At 47.7% G+C, this 15,723-nt stretch overlaps 1 protein-coding gene across 1 annotated transcript in view; it reads left to right on the top strand.

Moving 5' to 3' along the window:
• The window catches only part of LOC149342902 (transcription factor Sp9-like), a 156,186-nt gene that overhangs the window by 54,847 nt on the left and 85,616 nt on the right, over window positions 1–15,723 (top strand). The window lies entirely within an intron of this gene.

Here is a 15,723-nt window from a genome sequence, read left to right as displayed (position 1 = left end):
CAAAATTACTTGGCATGCTTCACTCAGAAGCTTCATAAATTTTAGTTCCTGAACCACCTAGAATTCTCAACAAACCATTTCAGCTTTCCTTTAAGCCCGGTTAAACACCCAAACAAACCTATTTTGTTCATTATTACTGAGTTGCCCAATTTAAGGACAATGATAATCGAGATAACACTCCCCGATGTCACATTATTGCGCAGGAAATTAGCTGCAATCTTTGCTACCGGATGCTGCACGCAAAACTGCAAGATGGACACAAAGGGACTGCCTCAAGTACAATTGGTCCCACAATTGCGGCGGCGCTGTTGGATGTCAGGCATGCAAGTCAGCCAGTAAAGCGTAACAGCTGTATCGTCTCAGTTATTAACGTGCGACTGCAAGAATGAAGTGTTGACGTGAGCATATGCCACATATGGGGTGAAAGTTTTCGATTCCCCTAATTAGTATAGTGCTTATTCGTTCCCCCTCTGTTTAGTGAGGTTGAATTGTTCGTACGGTACAGTGGTATGATAGAATACGCCCAATCCACCAGATTTCGTTTAGCCAGAAGGATATAAACCTGGCGTTATCCCACCTCGCTTACATTTTTGTTGCAAGTTACCGCTGCTCTTGCGAGGAACAGCCACATCGGACACTATGCAGCACATGCTCTTTACCCTAAGCACAGTGATGCACAGCGCTAGAAAAAAACAAAAACAAACATGACCTGGCCAGCCTCTTGGCCTTCAACGCATGCCCCGTCTGATATTACGAACCCGTCCGCACTTTCCCTTCGCTTATTTCGAATACGTGCGCGCCATATACAGGTCGGAAAAAGCACGGCGTGCAGTAGAATATAACGGCTTGCCGCGTCCGCGCGACACGGGCCAAACGTTGTTCGCCGCTCGTGCGAAGTCTGGCGACGTCGAGGATGGCGGGCTCGTCACCGCAGCCCACGCACGTGCCGGCGACAGCGCGTTCCCTCTCGAGGCAGCCGCGTCGGCCGGGGGGTGGAACCCGGGGCCCCGGCGACATCATCTCCGCTCCGCGTCAGAGACAGGCCCGCCGCCGCCGCCGCTCTCTCCATCCCCGCAGCGTCTTTTTTGTTTCATGGGCGATCGCGCGATGGCGCGCGCGGCGGATAAAGCCTCCTGGCGCGTGCATAATGGCTCCTTGGGTTTCGCTACAGCGAGCGCGTGCGCGCGTTTCGTGACAGGCGCCGCGAAAAAGACGCGCCGGCCGCCGTGCAGGGGGCGTGGCAGTCTCGGAGGGGGCGTGTCGGCAGCCGCCGCCGCCGGCTCGAACTTGGCACCGGCCAGGCGCATGCGCCCGTCGCGAGTGCCTGTGTGTATATATACGCGCTGTAGCGTATACACCGCTGTGACTCTCTGCAGCGCACTTGTCGCCACGTGGTCGGAGGGAGGGTGCTGGGAAAGGAACGAAATCAATCCCCGCCAACAGTGACACCGCCGCCAACAGCAGATTGCGGAACAAAAGGAGACAAGCTGACCGATCCTTCTCTGGGAAGTGGCTCTCTTCGACGCTCCGTGGGGGCCTCTTTGAGAGTTGGCTTTCCTGTCTCCCCCAATATCCCACACAACGTCCTCGATGCGATTTGGAGTGTGCATCACAAGCAACTAGATTGCTTATTGGCTAGCTACCCCGGGTTTCGTTTTCCCGCGGTTCAGCCGGCTATAGATGCGATGCAAAGGAAAGCAAATCGCAGTGACGTTGCCAAGCCGTTGTTGACAAGGGGATTGTTTGTGCCGCCGCCTTTTGTTTGCATATGGGAATAGGCTGTGGTAAGGAATCCTTTCTCTAATGCAATCTCGGCGGCTGCGGTGGACATTGTGCAAGCCTTTCTGTTTAGGACAGATTGGAGATTGTCTTTCTCGTTTGGCTTATTCTTTCTTTGTGGTGCCGACTGCGGCCAGTCGAGAAAGGCAGAAATGCAAGTTTGAGTTGAAAAGGGAAGGGAAAAGAGGGCTCGTTGTGACATACATGGCAGAAGCCAACAGTCACCGAAACCATGTAGAATAGGGGTTAGATATATTATATTAGTTGAGGTGTTTATCAATGGGAGGTTCATAGGGTAGTTATTTTAAACATTTTGATAAGAAGGCAGAAAAAAAAGACAACCTCATGCCGCTGGTAGGATCCGAATTTCGCGTCCAGTACTCTAAAAACTGAGCTATGGCGACGGCTGTCCAATCTTCAAAATTCTTGGTGTATTTATGTTTTTCGTGTAACCGAACCCTGAGAGTGTTCACCAGCTCCACCCCCGTCCATAGCGGCGGACTTGGTACGTACTGTATTACCGCGAGTGCCACCTAGGAACGTGATCGAACGGTGAGGGCGGAAGCTGTGCGAGAACCCTCTTGTGCTGCCTATGGCATCAAGACGGCCGGATTCGAGGCCCTCGTTATCAAAGAGCACACAAGGGCAGACAAGGATTGAGCAGACACGGGCGGAATTCGGAGGTCGTGGGTTCATATTCCACCAGTCGCATGTGGTTGTTTTTTCTTTTGCTTTGTAATCAATTATCTTTAAAATAATTACCCTATTTACCCTCCTGTTGATAAACATTTCCTATGCTCCTTGGTTTCGGTGACTGTTGGCTTCCGTCATGAAAGAGAAATTTTATAGATCGCATGCTTTGACGGCTGACGACAAAAATGATTTGACGAAAGAAGCATCTGCGTCAACTAAGAAAAGGGAGTAATTTTCGCGAAGTTGAAGGGCGAGTACTTGGTTGCGCTCTTTTGAACAGCACTTCCCGCCTCTGCCTGTGGATATCAATAAAAAGATGTATATGGTGCACTAAAATTAGCCGAAAGGGATGTGCTAATCTCAAGAGAACGGCATTGAAGCTATACTTGGCTTCACCTGGGCAAGAAACTGACACACCGAAATTCGGCGCTTTCTAGCATTTTACCTCGAACCGAACGTATAGAGAGAGAGACTAAAGGAGAGGTTTGCGTGGTTATGAGCCTAGCATGCTACTTTAATTATTTAAATTAAATTACTTTAAACATAAACGTTTTAACTATGCGTGTTACCGTTTTACGAGCCAAGCAGCACTTTGCCCAGCATAAATGAATTGGCATGATGAAAATAATTATACTGAAGTTCAGAATGGCGCAAAAGACACACACAGGAAAAATAGGGGATGACAGAAAGAGCACCTTTCTGTCATCCCCTATTTTTCCTGTGTGTGTCTTTTGCGCCATTCTGAACTTCAATCATGAACCAACTAGCCAAAAAGCAAGTTCTTCTGCAACGCATAATTATACTCCTTATTTCGTTTCTTGCAAGTACTGCAAAATGTAACACGCCCTGTATATTCCAGCTATATACCTTGTGTTTCAAATTATCCAAACAGATTGTTCTTAGAAAATTCGTGAGAGGTGTGTCAGTGCAGTCTGTGGAGATGGACTCTACACCATGGCGGACATTATGTACGTGACATAGTCTTATATTGAAATTATTAATTAACTGGTTGGTTTGGTTTATGGGGTTTAACGTCCCAAAGCGACTGAGGCTATGAGAGACGCCGTAGTGAAGGGCTCCGGAAATTTCGACCACCTGGGGTTCTTTAACGTGCACTGACATCGCACAGTACACGGGCCTCTAGAATTTCTCCTCCAAAGAAATTCCAGCCGCCGCGGCCGGGATCGAACCCGCGTCTTTTGGGACAGCAGCCGAGCACCATAGCCACTGAGCCACCGCGGCGGCCTATTAATTAACTAAATTTAGCTAATAAACTTTTTTTATTTTAGGGTGCAAGGATACATTGCGAAATTGAAGGCCCTGAACAGTGAAGGCGAGCCCGGTTTTCAATTTTTTTTTTATTGGCAATGAGGCTCGAAATATCGAACATCAAAAATACGCATTTGAAAGCTCGTTGAGTTGGCTTTACCGCGTTGCACATTATCAAATGGAGTCGCTCGCATTTATAATGTCGGAAATACAGACGCTGTTCGTGTGATGTTGAATCAGTTAAAGTGATTTCCGCGACGGTACTACGCGCATCGACATAAATTTATATTTGTGCAATGCGGGAAAGCAAACTGAACTTGCTTTCAAATGCTCATATATGACGCTCGATGTTTCGAACTACATTGCCGATTACGAATATTTAAAAACCACGTTCACCTTTGATTTTCGCGGCCTTCAATTTTTGCTTAAAATCTTGCACCTTGAAATCTAAAATAAAAAGTTGATTAGCTACATTTAGTTAAATTATTTTTAATTACGAACCTCTGTCAGGTATACATAATGTCCGTCATGCTGTAGAATCCACCTGTGCCAACTGCCTTACGGTATCGCTCACAGAGTTTCAAAGAAATATCTGTATTGAATACTTGGAAACACCCGGTACACAGGTTCTAGCTATAGTACTGCGTGTGTCTGTTGCACGGCCAGGAATATATGCATCGAAATACACTTTGGCCATGTTGGACAGCCGAGAATGTCCCACGAGTGCGCCATCGTATTCCATACGCCCATCTTTTGTTTGCACTCGTGCCCGCTTGATCGTCATTTTAACAAAACAGATCTGAAGCAAATGCAACACGAAGTAAATTATTTTAATATTTTCCCAGCATCGTCAAAGGTGTACTGCGACCTGGATGCCCGCAAACTTTGCCGCCCTAGTAACATTTACTGCAGATTTGCCATAAACGCACACATAGGTTAATTTGATACGTTATAGCTGATAAATCTTGCGATACTATATGCTCCAAGCGTCGCTTTTTAAAGGTGTGGCTATGTATATATACGGACGAGACGGCGACTTCGAAGGCCACAAGAGCGCGGCGGTATTCTCCGAGAAAGCTGCGGAGGTGAAACACTGCGAGGACGGATCGATCGCGTCCAAGGCGCCCCCTGTGGTGAGCGCAAGCTCAGGCGACTGGGAGAAGAGAACTTTGGGGATGGGGGAGAGGGGAAGAAGAGAGAGAGAGGAGGATTGGCAGTGCGTGTGCCGTGTGGGAGACAGCCTTTCCTCGAGACACGTCGCGGATGAAAACCGTTGGAGCAGCCGGGACATATAGGAGAGCTTCTCGCGACTGCACTGTACACGCGGAGAAGACATACAAGCGGTGAAGCAAACACTGTAGCTGCTGTCAAAATGTGATATTTCTGCTCCACCGTGGAAATGCGACGCAACTGGCGTCTCACGACGAACGCACGTAAGAGAGTGACTAGAGTGGCAGAAGGGCACATTTTTTGTGGAAGCGAACGAAGAAGAAAAGAAGACAACGGAGGGAGCCAAACCTATAGAGGTTCACGAAGGAGAGACCGAGTTGTGGCCGGAAAGGAAGCAGCAAAAATGGCGACGGTGGAAGGAACCGAGGCGGTTGATGAAAAGGCTGCGGCGGCTGGCCGGGCCTGATGGTGGAAGAGAGCGTCGTGCTCCCCATTGTGGGACACGCACGGGCGGCGACCGGGAAAAGAGGGAAAGGCTGGCGGCGAGCAGAGCTTTGGTGGAAGGAAGAAAAGGAAAAAGACGGACCGCTCCTGGCGCGCGCGGTCCTCGCTGTGTCCATCCGCTTCCGCAGCCACGCCCCCTGGCGGCTCTCTCCGGCGCATCCCCAGATGAAAGAGGATGGAGAGCAATTGGGGAGCGGGATGGGAGGAGGTTGGAAGTGGCAAGGAGACGAAAGAGAAGCAACGGCGGGAGCTTGCTTCCCGAAAGAGCTCTGCGCCCCGGGAGGAGAGCGACGCTCCGGCAGCAGCCTCCATCTTTGGCCTCCACGTGTTCCTCTTTTCCCGTTTGCTGCCCTCTTTGTTCTCATTTTGCGTCCCCCACGCGCTGCGTCCCTCGTACGCTGCTTGCGCCGTCTCTGCTGCTGCCACCAGTGTGGGTGCGTTCTCCCCGTCGGAAAGCCCGCCATCTCGGCGGGTGCGGCAACGCCCACTACTTTTCTACCAGCTTCCTTTTCTTCCCTCACTTTCCCCCTTTGGCCTTTTCTTCCCTGTCTTTTCCCCCCCTCTCTAAATATATACTCGGGTATATATATATATATATATAGCTCCGGTCTCGTCGCTTCCCATTTTGAAGCACTTTTGTTCCTTGCCTTTCCTATATACGTGCCTCTCATCTTCCCGTCTTCGCCATCTTAGTATACGTGTGCGTAGCTGTCTTCTTGCTGTTCCTGCTTTGCTCAGGTCCGGGAAGAAGACGCCTGCGTTTGGTGTCCAGTTATGCTCGTATATTTTTCTTTCTTTCTCTTCGCTGTACACGCGGGTTGGAGGCCGGTGCACTCCTGCTCGGCTCCTTCGGCGGGGAGGCAACCATTCCTCATCAGGTTCGCGTTTCTTCGCTTCACTTTGCCCCCCGTGCCTTGTCTCCATGGAGTGGTCTTTCCCTTCTGTCTTCCCTTTTCTGTAGGTGTTCCCGCTTGTCCGCCGAAGTTGCCATGGACGCGCGCGGTCACGGTGCTCAGTGGGGCGACAGTGTGGCTTGCTGAATCGTCGATAGCAACATAGGGGCGCGGTTGCTGTAAATGTGCTCCTTTCAAGGCTTAGCGTTTAGCGACTTTTACCTCCATATCGTCAGACACTGCTGTGCGTATGCGTCGTGAAAGTGTCCTTTGTTTTCGCTATTAAGTACTCCTGGGCAGCTTTTCCACTTCAAACCAGCGCTATGCCCGCGTAGTACATGTATGAAAGAGGACCGATATTCTCATCGCCTATATCGACGTCGACGACCTCCCTGTCTGTCAAGGTGCGGGGAATGTGGACTTAAGGTGTTCTTTCTGGGTTTCTTGCGGTACGGTTGCTTTTTTTTTTCCTGTGCATTCTGCAGAATCCGGTAAACACATTGATGGCACATGAGCAGAATAAATACTCAAACAAAGGTTGTCCAAAAAACTCACAGGACGGTTACCACACTTCGCAAAAATTCCGGTGGTGACCAACTTCCAGCCAGTCATTCCTCCACTCTCGTCACGCACTCTTCCATCCATGGTACATACGCTTCCGGTGGTTCCCCATGGCAACCAATCACCGGTTACGCTGACTAATATGTGCAACCAGGGTTTGACGGAATACCACCTGGCGAGAAGCGAACATTGTGAAACAAACCATCTCTCATCACCGCAGAGAAAAAAGTTATCATCTTGCCTTTCTTTAGAGTAATTTCAAATGTATAACACGAAACATGCTGTTACAGTTTACTATCGTTCACTGTGCAATTGTACGTAAGCCATCTTCGTTCCCTCCAGCTCTCTGTCATCAACGGACCCGTACGGGTCACGAAGCGCCGTGTTTTCTTTGGGGCCACGGCACTGCTCACGAAATGCCTCGCCACTCACCGTTCCTGCTGTTCCAGGTGCTGGTGCTCACCGGCTATCACCTGCCTGTTTCACCGACTTGCCGACCGGTTCCGCAATCTTGCGGCGCTAGCTGGTTTCTGGACGGCTGCGGCTGCTCATCCGATCATCTGTGCGCACCCCTGCCGATTTTGGACACTTTCCACGGTCGGGCCTGGCAACATGCTACATTATCAGCTGACGAGGACACCTACATAAAGCACTCGGATTTCACCGCCCCCTTGGGCCACGGCACTGCTCACGAAATGCCTCGCCACTCACCGTTCCTGCTGTTCCAGGTGCTGGTGCTCACCGGCTATCACCTGCCTGTTTCACCGACTTGCCGACCGGTTCCGCAATCTTGCGGCGCTAGCTGGTTTCTGGACGGCTGCGGCTGCTCATCCGATCATCTGTGCGCACCCCTGCCGATTTTGGACACTTTCCACGGTCGGGCCTGGCAACATGCTACATTATCAGCTGACGAGGACACCTACATAAAGCACTCGGATTTCACCGCCCCCTTGGGCCACGGCACTGCTCACGAAATGCCTCGCCACTCACCGTTCCTGCTGTTCCAGGTTGGTTATTACGAGTGTTCTTGTTACCGTGATGATGATGTCTGTCTTGTAGCAGTGTCGTGGCCACCCCATATTCTGAAACGTTTCCGCTCGGCGGCAGTGTACATTTGGCGCATTTTGGTCCTGGGTGGGGACGTTGAAACAAACCCAGGCCCTATGACGAAGGGCCAAGAAGAAAAGCTCGAACTAGTATATGAAACTGTTCAAAGGCTTGAGATGAACCACACGAATATTCTCGAAAGTGTTAACAAGATTCTTACAATTCATATTGGCTTGCAAAATGAAATGAAGACTTTAAACGATCGTGTGCATGAACTTGAACTTAAAATCGAATCTATTCCAGTTCTTCAAAGTGACTTACTGTCTTTAGCTACCCGTGTGCAGGAACTGGAACTTAAAAAACAGTCAGTGCCTACCACAGCATCTGCCACGAGTTGTACACACGATGTATCCAACATTCAAGTAAAACTTGACGACCTGGAAAATCGTTCCCGCCGGTCTAACATTCTTTTTTATGGTGTTCAGGACACTGATGAGTCTGAAACTTGGGAAGACTCTGAGCGTCTTGTGAACGAATTCTGTTCTAGCAAACTTGGTATCACGTTGTCTTCCTTAGCCCGTGCTCACCGCATAGGCCGTTTTTCTCAGGAAAAAAAGAGACCCATTATTGCAAAGCTGTTCAACGAAAAAGAAGTCGAAACGCTTATGAGTAAGGGCTATAAACTCAAAAATACCGATTTCAGCATTTCGCGAGATTACTCGAAAACGGTTCGTGAGAAACGCAGCCAACTGTGGAAGTATGCCAAATCAGTAAAAAAAGAAGGTGACAAGGTCCGTTTGTCTTTTGATAAACTGCTTATCAATGGTGTCTCGTATTTCTGGGATGATCAAACCAGTAGCGCAGTGCGCGTGTCCCTTGCCTGACGCATCTCTTCCAGTTCTCGTAAAGTGGCTGGCAAACCACCCGGGCGGCCAAACGCGCAGCGTTGCTCCAATTACGATGTCAGTTTTCTGTACACTAACATAAGGAGTGTTCTTTCTAAAAACGTAGCTCTTTCTTCTTTAATTGATTCATGCTGCTCCTCGGTCATCGCGCTTACCGAGACGTGGTTAAATGACATGGTTCCTGATGATGTCATTTTCGCCTGTGACTCCGAATTCAACATATTTCGTTGTGACCGCACGGGCCGTAGAGGTGGCGGTGTCCTTCTGGCTGTCAGTAAAGTGCTCACTGCTGTGCCTATCGAGGTCACGTCGTACATAGAATCGGTATGGGTTCGGTTGAGTTGTGGTCCCACGGTCGCCATCATTGGCGTCATTTACCGCCCTCCGGACATGAATTCTTCATTCGCAAGTCAGTTTTCTAATTTACTAAGCGATCTTACTTGTCGTTTTCCGAATTCAAGCTTACTTTTACTTGGTGACTTTAACTTTCCGGCTATTAACTGGTCGTCTTTAACAGTTCCTGCCAATGATCCCGAAGCTCAGGCTTTCCTTCAGTCCTGTCTCGATTTCTCTTTGCAACAACTTATTTCTGAACCTACGCGTCTATCCGCCACTACAGCCAATATTCTCGATCTTATCTTGACAAGTGATCCTTACCTTTGCTCCAACATTGCGCTCTTAGAAGGCCTTTCCGACCATTCCATAATCACGGGTAACCTGAATTTTGTGCCCCATAAAAAGGTAACTCGTACTAAACAAATAAGGTGCTACAACCGAGCAAACTTCGGCGAAATAAACGCTCAGTTGTCAGTCTTTGCTGATCATTTTCTTCACGATTTTTCGTCACGCTCCGTGGAAACGAACTGGAACCTGTTCAGCGTGAAACTTGCTACTCTCATTGACAGATTCATACCCGTCATCAGTATCCCCTGCACTAACACAGCACCTTGGTTTACTAGGCATCTACGTCGCCTTAATAACAAGAAAAAGCGCCTTTACAGACAAGCCGACAAGAACAGACACTCCGAATCTTGGCAACGGTACAAATTATGTGATAAGGAATATCAGTCTGAGTTGATATCTGCACGTAGGCACTTCTTCACACATGATCTACCGGCAATGCTAACAAACAATCCACGGATGTTCTGGCAGATAATAAACCCCGCTAATCATCCTGACATTACTCTTACCAACGCGGAAGGCAGCAGTGTTCCAGTGGCCGAATGCGCCGAACTTTTCAATAACGCATTCACATCCGTTTTTACCCGTGAAGATCTCCCTCTACCTCCTGTTTCTGTCAGCACTTCTAATACATCAATGTCCGAAATATTTATCAGTGAGACCGGTATCTTATCCTTACTAGGGAAGCTTAAAACAACATCAGCATCAGATCACCTTGGCTTTAATAACAAAATACTCAAAAATTCATCTGATGGTATTCATCGCATCTTGTCCGCTATTTTTTCACAATCTCTATCATCAGGCGTGATTCCGCTGGACTGGCGCCTAGCTAAAGTTGTGCCAATTTTCAAGTCTGGCGATCGTTCCTCACCACTAAATTACCGACCCATTTCATTAACTAGCACTGTTTGCAAACTTCTTGAACACGTAATTCACTCGCAGGTAATTAACTATCTTGAAGAACATAACATTATCTTTAAATATCAACATGGGTTCCGTAAAGGCTACTCTTGCGAAACGCAACTTGCCGGATTCATTCAAGACATACATTCATCGATTGATGCTGGCATTCAAGTAGACTCCATATTTCTTGATTTTTCTAAAGCTTTCGACAGAGTACCTCACAACCGGTTATTAATGAAACTAGCACTGCTTAATATTCACCCTCTTGTCATTGCATGGGTTAAAGATTTTCTGTTTTCCAGGTCTCAATTTACAACTGTCAATAACCACAATTCGTCTTTCAGCCAAGTACACTCTGGCGTCCCACAAGGAAGTGTGCTTGGCCCCTTACTTTTCCTAATATTTATCAACGATTTACCGGATTCCATTTCTTCCCATATCAGACTTTTTGCTGATGATTGTGTAATTTATCGCAAAATTTATTCTAACACCGATTGCCAATCCCTTCAATCTGACCTGGATTCAGTAACAGCATGGTGCTCAACCTGGCTTATGCAACTTAATCATTCAAAAACTAAATTGATGTCTTTTACTAACCGAATGTCTCGAATTCAAACAGCATACTCCTTAAATAATAGCTCACTCGAGCTAGTCACCACGTATAAGTACTTAGGACTTCACCTTCATTCAGACTTAGCATGGAACCACCATATTAACCTTATGCTTGCATCTGCTAATCGGTCATTAGGTCTCTTAAAACATAACCTAAAGCATGCTCCTCCTCACCTCCGTGCTCATGCCTATACCACTCTAATTCGACCTAAAATTGAATATGCCTCGGCTATTTGGGACCCTTACCAATCTTACCTAATAAATAACATTGAATCATTGCAGAACCGCGCCGTTCGTTTTATTTACTCCGATTATTCACGTAACACCAGCGTCACAGCCTTAAAGAAACGCGCAGGTCTCCAGGATTTATGTCTCCGCCGTAAAATTGCACGACTGTCACTTTTTCATAAACTTTATCATCATCCATCACTTCATAACGACTTTTTTTCTTTGCCTACTTCGATTTTTGACCGCCGCGATCATCCCTTTAAAGTTAGACGTTTCACGTGCAGGACATTTATCTATGCGCATTCATTCTTACCACGCACAATATCTGACTGGAACACTCTGCCTTCACATATCGCAACCACCACTGATCCTGATAAATATTTTAAACTTATATCTTCAATAACTACTGCTTAACTCTTCGCATACATTGTTATTTTATTTGTTCATGGCTTCCTTTTTTGCAGGGTTTGTTACTAAAAAGATTCATTGTATTAGTGTTCTGTTTGTATAATTTTAATAATGCAGTAATCTTCGTTCTTTGCCTCGCCGCCATTCTTTTGATTCTTTTGCTTACTTATATGTCATGCAACGTGTATTATTTGTGCTTTTGATTGATTCTTTTGCTTACTTATTTCATCCAGTGTGTCTTATTTGTGCTTTTGTTGTTTGTTTTATATTTGTGGTTTTTTTTATTCTGTTCAATTGCCTGTGCCTCCCCCTATGTAATACCCTCTCGAGGGCCTTTAGGGGTATTCTGTATAAATAAATAAATAAATAAAATGTTGGCGTGTGTATGTTCACTATTTGAGCTACTACACCACCACCACGACTACTACTACTACTACTATTACTACTACTACTACTACTACTACTACTACTACTACTACTACTACTACTACTACTACTACTACTACTACTACTACTACTAAACCTCCGCACAGAGCTCTGTTTCTGCTAACTATCCCACTGAAAGCGCCACAATACAAGTGACAAATCCGCGCGCGATTAGAAAATTTAGGAAAAGACGAAACGAAAAGAAATACTTACTTATTCCACACAAGGGAAACAGAGAGAGACCTCATTTGACACTTTTTCAGTGGCCCATCTTCGGCTTCTAAAGCACTCACGTCCCATTTCACGCCTTGATGACGCGGACTGCCGGGTGTCACGAAAACGGCGGCGCGCGGGTCCTTCCGGTCTCTGGCGGTGTCAATCCGATCCCGCTTGACTCCGAGCTTCCCCGCCCCGTACCCCTGCAGCACACGGATCATTGCGCGCTCTCACGTTTCAGGGTCGGCCAACAGATTCGCCGGCTCCTTTGACACTGCATTCATCATATTAGCGCGTCACCAGCCGGACCGAGTGGGGGCGCTGCCGGCGGCGTCGCGCTGCAGTTGCTCCAGCAGAGCAACGGAGAGATTAAGTGCGTGGACGGCCCTCTGAAAAGCAAAATGACCCCTTCAAAAGGGATAAAAGGCGGGAGCATGATATAGCCGCCGATTTGCACACGGCTCGCGTGACGAGGAAGGCCAATTTGCTCTTTTTGCGTGTAATTTGTCCCCCACTTAATCCTCTCGCGAAAGCCCCGCTCTTGAGACTATCCTTGACCCTCGTGTCTCGTTTGAGCTCGCATAATCCGGCTCTTTGATCCGCTAATCGGAGCGGGATTGAGCGGTATAAGCTGTCCTGCCTTGGGGCAGAGTGGCTGAACAAGCGACGTCGCTGTCATCATTCATGGCAGTGTGTGCGTGAGAGCGCTTCCTCGCCTTCGCTATGCATCAGTGGTGCGGGTATAAAAATGCTCATTTGCATGAGTTTGTATAGGCGGAGATAGCTTCATCGTGTTACTAGGTCAGGAGGCAAACACGGTCTAATGAATGAATATGGAGTGGGCGCTTGCAGAACGTGTACCCGTAATCGCTGCAAACTTCTCAATAAAATCCGAATTTATAGATGAAGCGTTTGAAAATGTGCAGCTTTTCAGTTCTTTTTCTTTCAGTTTTAAAAAGGCGAAGCATCTGTTTTTTTTTTCCCCCGTTTTGTGTCGTTGAAGCACCTGGCACTTCTTGTTTCCCTACATAGGCGCCACGGCAAGATGGCGCGGATTACGTGTTTGCAAACTAAACCATGACTTTAAACCTTCCACAGCTGGTCATTGCAATACATATGCATGTCGCGATTGCTGTCTTTCTCTACTTCTTTCTTCCCTTCAGCGCCTCTTCATACTTGACACGTATTTTTGGATTGAGTCAAGCTGCTATTATGCAGGGCGTATAATTAGTCTAGCAAGGTGCATTGGATGCCTGGGCATTTTGTTTTGGCGTATTACAAGCTCAGCGGAACTGTTGCAATGCGCACGCAATTATGATCCCTTTCGAAGCATTGACTAGCTAGAGTCGCAGGAAAACGCTTAGCTCAGCTAAAATGAGGCAGCATGGGAATACTTTAGTGTGTCCTTCTGCTGTATGAACCCTGACTCAGCTCCCAGGAACTTTTCTAGAATTTATATTCTAATCTATGTTTCTGAGCCTTAATTACTTGAACCTCGTCATAACGAAGTGAAAGGAGCCCCGCGATTTCTTCGTTATAACCGTAGTTTTGTTATAACAATAGGCGACATTGTTTGCAACCGGCACATGCCAACGGGCTTAGCAGCAACTGAAGATAGGGAATATTCACCGAGGTCACCGCGGCCGCCATTTCGTTGTGCTAAATGCACAGAGAAAGGCTGCCGCGCGTACCTAATCTGCTTATCGCCACCTGACCCGGCCTGCACCGCTGAAGCTACGCACTATTGAACAAAATGGCGCCCGTGACGTCACGTGAACACCTCCCGTCCCGGGGACAACATGGCTGGTGTTTAGTGTGCCGTCGTTGTGGGAGCCTTCAACACACCCAGCGAGCGCCCACCACGCGAGCGAATGTGTGCAACACCAACCGAATTCGACGGCCTTGACAACGCGCGCCCGTGTCTTCCGCGGTCCGCATGCCGCTTCAGGGCATAGAAAATGGATGAAGAAATAATCTCTAAGGTAACAGGGAGAAAAATATTAAGATTATTTAGCTCCGTTTTTGTAACTGCTGAAGCAGGTACGTGCAGTTGTAAAAGGAGGGTGTGCGTTGGAAATTTCGTCACTACCCGTTTTGGTAGGCTTCGCCGCAAAGCATATGGGCACGTGGATTTCAGCTCTTCACAGAATAACAGTGTCTTGCAGAGAATACGCACGCCAAGGCTATGATGATTGCTGCCCTCTGGTCAATGGTAGTTGTTTCGCGCTTTTTTTTTTTTTTTTTTGAGAAAGTGCGAAGCAACTTTGTCCTGCCAAACCAACGGGGCCTCATAGCGCCAAGCACTCTAGTACCCTGCCAAACGGTTTTAACCATGCGAGCATGCTGCAAAAACAGAAACTAAACTGCACACGGAACTATAAAAGCAGAGCGCGCTCGTAGCGAGCTGTGTGCAGCAAGGACGTTCGAAAACGAGGAATCACATTGAAATCTCTAGAGGCGCAGTATGCGTGGCACAGTGGGACTTGTGCACCTCGCAGAGTGGCATCGTTCAGCCGGTCGCGTACCCAATTTTCTGCGATAAAGAAAGCCCCAGCGTCAAACCATGTGCTGAAGATGACGAACTGTCCGGACATACGCTCCATGCAAGCCCCGCTTGAGATGGGACAAGTTTTCTGTATATATATATTTCCTGCGGTATTCGACAGTGCAGGTTATACCCGGTGATTTCAGCCTGCCACATCGAATCGGTACGGAGGAGTCGGGCATCGTTATAAATCGACACACTCAGCGCCAAATAGTCAGTGAGGGTAATTGGGAGTTCGTTATGTCCCTTTGTAAGAAAATTTTACTTCATAAAAACGAGATATCAGATGCATACGTAGCCTTCTATGGAGCTTCTGGGGGCAACAGCTATTTCTTCGTTGTATCGATTATTTAGATATAAACTCTTTCGTAATGGCGGGGTTTGACTACACTGAGTTTCAGATATAGCGACCGACTGTGACGTATTGTACTTTTTGCCTCTAAAGATCATCAATTGAGCACTCCAGTCATTTTAATGGTGGCGCATGTATCTGATATCATCGCAGATCCGTGACAAGAAAGTTGAGCAGCTGTAACATTCTCTGCAGATGTGCTTGCTTCCCCTCAGACTTGAAGGACTGTGTTTTGGACGTGCGTGCTGTGGCACGTTTCCAAGAGCTCACTTAATGCGAGAACTTGATGCATCTTCAGTTAATGGACGACAGCAAATAATTAATTAATTCCCGCCAAACTCACTGCTGTCCTTATCAGACATTGATCTTGCATTGAGAGGTGATGACCTCATCCGGTAACTCATTCCATGAAACGCATCGTTCACACGGATGACAAAAGCTGGCAGCCGCGCTATGCAAGGCTGACGCCTCCAGAAGACCCCCCCCCCCCCCCCCCCCCCCCAACACACTCCCTCGTTCCCAGACGCTATA

Source organism: Amblyomma mixtum, chromosome 5 (genome assembly GCF_055824585.1).
Source record: "Amblyomma mixtum isolate Tamu chromosome 5, ASM5582458v1, whole genome shotgun sequence".
Classification (NCBI taxonomy): domain Eukaryota; kingdom Metazoa; phylum Arthropoda; class Arachnida; order Ixodida; family Ixodidae; genus Amblyomma; species Amblyomma mixtum.
Note: the sequence above shows the minus strand (reverse complement) of the source record. Positions and strands in the feature narration are given on the sequence as shown.